Raw genomic sequence first — 5,007 nt, 5'->3', positions numbered from 1 at the left:
AGAATCCTCATTAAAGTACCTTTCAAGGAGGAATGGTGAGGGAGGCGGGTTAGGTGGATTGGCAGGGTCATACAGGAGCACAGATTAGCCGATCTGTGGGGTTCTGCATGCCCTGCCCTCATTCAGGGCCTGTGATTACCCCCAGACATTTTAGAGACCACTGGGCATCACAGCTGATCTAACATTGATTCCCAGAGATCCAGATGCCAATAAAGTCCACTGGTTAGAGTGGGAGTGTGTGGTGTTGGGGGCAAATAAAGATCTGAACCTGAGTCCACCTCACATAAGGTCCAGTGAGGTCCAAACTCTATCCTGTGATCATTCCCCAGTTTGTGAGGTGTAGCCAGAACTCACAGCTCCAGCCGCTCCTGATCCCCACCCTGCATGGGCAAAGAGTCTTTTTTTTTTTTCAAGGAAAAGACTTGGTGTGAGCTCCTGGACTCTCCCTCTCCATCTAAACAAAATAAAAGGTATCCTATCTCCCTGGGATAATTGCATATGTTGGCAAAACCACTAACAACGTGAAATATACAGGATTAGTGACTCCCATCGCATATCAATACTTCCTCATTTCTTTTGGCCACAGCCTTGGAGAATGGCAGCGGATCATCACACGCTTCCTTAGTGACGACCATTTGCATCTGTTACGCCAGATGTGCTCAGATCATACATGTCCACACAGCTCCCTGCACGGGTGCCTCCCCTGCATGTTGTCTGGCGATGCTTGATTGAACCATCCGTTTTCAACAATTACACATTCCAGCTGCTCCAGAGCCAGATGTGACTGTAACCTCCCATGCCCTCCCGCCCCACACAGTCACCCCCTCCCCGCCCCCGTCTCTCTTCTTTTTCCATCCATTGCTGGATGCTCTTTGCTCCTCAGTATATTCCTTATCGCTCCTAGTGGGATGATGGGGTTGCCAGCCTTGGTCAATACTTCCGGGTAGTCTTTACTGACACTACTCACCATGACTCTGTGATTGTGGAAGAGAGGGAGAAGCAGAGTTTACTATAAATAACTATAATATTAGTCAGAAAAAACACACACCTAAAGTACTAAAATCATTGTTGACTTCTTTTTTAATATTTACTTTCATTTATTGATTTATTTGACTGTGCCAGTTCTTAATTGTGACATGCAGGATTTTTTTTTTTTTTTATAGTTGTGGCATGTGAACCCTTAGTTGCTGCATATGGGAGCTAGTTCCTTGACCAGGGATCGAACCCCGAGCCCCCTGCACTGGGAACAGGTAGTCTTAGCCCCTGGACCAGCAGGGAGGTCCCCATTGTCGACTTTTGACTTGAGTTTTTCTTTCAATCTATACAGAATGTATCCAGAGAATTTTTAAGACTAACTGGACCCTACCAGTGCCACAGTCTACAAGGGCCTTTTCATGCAGCCTCTCCGGGTGGTCAGAACCACCACCCTCTGACACTGGAAGGACCAAAACCCTCACCTGAGCCCTCTCACTCGCATCTCTGGCTTGACCTGTCTGTGTCTGGTCATTCCTTCTGTCCTACAGGAGCTGCCTCCTCGGGCTCTGGATCAAGCTGTCCGTTGTTCAGTTCCATCTGGTTTAACTCTAGACGTGGAGGGATGGGGATGAAGACGAGGGCTGTTGGCTGGGAGAATATCAAGAAAGACAAACTCTTCCTACCACCATCACAATCTCCTCTTGGCACCTGGCCAGTGTCTTACTATGTACAAAGAGCTCTTGTCTCTTTGGTCAGGAGTCACATGGCCATGTGCCCTTTGGGCCGCTCTGGCCTTCGTGTATCTCAGGCTTCAGGAAGGCAGACACGGGCCCGGAGGGGGCCTTGTGACACCACCACAGTTGTCATTTCTATCTCGGAGTAGTTTCCACAATTTCCCTCTGACTTTGAGGTGAGATTCTAAACCTCATTACAGCTCGGGCCTGATCAATCTTCATTTCTTTGTGCCATAAATCTGCAAGCTTGACAGTCAGAGTGAGGTTGGACTCTGGAGTGTGAGAATGGTTTAATCTAAGTGCAGGTAAGTAACACCCATCAGGTAAAAAAAATCCCAGGTAAGACCCAGCGTTTAACCCCTATGTGACTAGATCTCCCAGAGCCACTGCTTCCGTCACCCTCTGCCAGACAGGAAGTTGGTCTCTGCACATTATAAGAAAGTGAAAGTCACTCAGTTGTGTCCGACTCTTTCCGACCCCATGGACTATATAGTCCGTGGAATTCTCCAGGCCAGAATGCTGGACTAGGTAGCCTATCCCTTCTCCAGGGTATCTTCCCAACCTAGGGATCAAACCCAGGTCTCCTGTGTTGCAGGCAGATTCTTTACCAGCTGAGCCACCAGGGAAGCCCATGCACATCAGAAAAATCCCCCTAAGTACATAAATCCCCCTAAATACAAGCCCAACTCCCCTGTGACTAAAAGTTTCCTGGAGCTCTGGAAGAGAAAGGCGCGTGACCCTCTGCATAGCAGAATCCCCTCGGGTCCTTACTCCTTCATCTCTGCTCTAGGCAGAACCCACATCTACCCCTTCTCCCCCATCCATCTACATTTCAGCCTCTCCCTGCCAGCCTGGCTCTACTCCTTCCCTGCTCTGTATATCAAAATCCTGCCAGCATGAACATACCACTCAGCAAACAGAAGCCTAGTAGTTAACTGAAGAGTTAAACTAACCAACTGTTGCTCCTCAAGGAGGCATGACCCTGGGGGGACCCCCGTTTATCCCACCACTCCACGTTCAAAAGTTAGAAAAAGTCAAAATGTTATCTATGGTAAAACAGCTCCTTGTTTTTGAAATGAAATTTCCGCTCATCCCCAACCCAGATTGAAGAGTTCCATCCATGCCAAAGTTCGGACAGAACCACTCTTTCACCAGTATTCTCAACTCTAAGCTTTTTTTTGTCTTTACTAAGCTCTCCTCTAGCAGCAGCACCAATAGAACTTTCTGCAGTGATGGAAATGCCTCACAGATACACTGTCCAATAAGCTAGCCACTAGCCCTGGGGGCTCCTGAACACCTGGAATGTGGCTTGGGTGACTGAGAAATGAGATCTCTAATTTTATTTGTTTGTAATTTTATTTATTTATTATTTATTTTTGGCTGTGGTGGCTCTTCACTGCTGTGTGAGGACTTTCTCTAGTTGTGGCAAGCGGGGGCTACTCTCTAGTTGCAGTGTGCAGGCTTCTCATTGTAGTGGCTTCTCTTGTTGCAGAGCATGGGCTCTAGGCTGGAGCTCCAGAACTCGGTCTCAATAGCTGTGGTGCATGGACTCAGTTGCCCTGTGGCATGTGGGATCTTCCCGGACTAGGAATCGAACCCATGTCCCCTGAATTGGCAGGCGAATTCTTAACTGCTGGGTCACCAGGAAAGTTCTAATTTTAATTTCAATAACCACATGCAACTGTGGCTACCACTTTGGGCAGCACAACTCTAGGCTAATTCTACTGATTCTACTCTTCTTCATTCTAAGAAGCTGTCAAAGAAACTCAAAATTAAATTGACTGTAGGCTAGTGCTCAAGATGTTAACTAGTTCCTACAGTGTCCTCTCACTAGAAAGAATTTTTGTCAGGTCTAAGTACCTGAAAAAGCAAAGCTGCTCTTAACAAGTTAGTCTTTTTTTTTCTTTCAAGTCTTAAAGACACTATGAATTGCATACTCAATTTGTTTCCTTTTTCTCTTTGGCTGTCAGGAAGCTCAGTCAAATTTAGATCCTCTACCTTAGGTGACTTTGAATATTAATATCATCCTCAGTTCCTTTTATTTCTTTCCTACCCTGTTGTCTTGTATGGGATGGGATGCATATAGAATGCCCACACCCTTCCCCACAAGAATAATCTTTGGGAGGAGGTGTCCATTCAGGCATTACTGATCAACTTGGAGAAGCCTGCAGACATGACTCATGAGTTATCTTGGGGAACTGAATGAGGGAAGGGAAGGGATCCAGGGAGTGAAACCCCTATCCTGGAGGGGAAGGAAGGGATTTTCTTTTTTGCAAGGGGGCATTGATGAAGGATGTAGCCCAGAGAAAAAGGAGGGCAGGGGAGTGAAGTTAGCATTTGCTTCTTGAGATACTTAGCTCTCTGGTCTCAGGGAAAGTCCTAGTTATTATCCAATTGTAATTTTTCTGCAGTGTGTGTGTGTGTGTGTGTGTGTGTAGCATTTAAATGATTCTTAGTAGATTTACAGAGTTGTGCAACTATCACCACAAAACATTTCCATCACCTCAAAAAGAATCCTTGTGCTCATTTCTAGTCACTGCATATTCCCACCAGCAACCACTAACCTGTCTGTTTCTGTAGATTTGCTTTTTCTGGATTTTTTATATGTATGGAATCATACAATATGTGATCTCTTGTGTTTGGCTTCTTTTGCTGAGCATAATGTTTTTGAAGTTCATCTGTAGAAGCGATCAGTATTTTATTCCTTTTTATTGCCAAATAGTACTCTACTGTGCAGACAGAATGCATTCTGTTTACCCATTCACCAGTTGATAAACATTTGAGCTGTTCCTACTTTTGGGGTATTGTAAATACTGCTGCTATGAACTTCCACACATATAAGTTCTGTGGACATATGTTTTCATTTCTCTTGGGAAGATACCCAGAAGTGAAGTTGCTGGGCCACGTGGTAAATTTGTGTTAAGACTCTCAAACTGTTTCCCCAAGTGTTGCAGTGTTTCACATTCCCACAAGTAATGTGTGAAAACTTGTTTCTCCATATCCTCATCAGCACTTGTTACTGCCTGCTTTTTTTTATTACAGCCATTGTAGTTGATGTGTTGGTATCTCATTGTGCTTTTAATTTACCTTTCCCTAACGACTAACAATGAGCATCTTTTCATGCGCTTACTGACCATTCATATGCCTTCTTTGGTGAAATGTTTGTTCAGTACTTTGCCATTTTAAAAAACATTTATTCATTCATTTGGCTACATCATGTCTTTGCTGCAGCACACGGGTTTCTCTAGTTGTGGCATGGGCTCAGTAATTGTGGCTTGAGGGCTTAGTTGCTCTGCAG

The sequence above is a fragment of the Dama dama genome, chromosome 20, assembly GCF_033118175.1.
Source record: "Dama dama isolate Ldn47 chromosome 20, ASM3311817v1, whole genome shotgun sequence".
Lineage (NCBI taxonomy): Eukaryota > Metazoa > Chordata > Mammalia > Artiodactyla > Cervidae > Dama > Dama dama.
The sequence above is the reverse complement of the archived record's forward strand: the minus strand, read 5'-3'. Positions refer to the sequence as shown.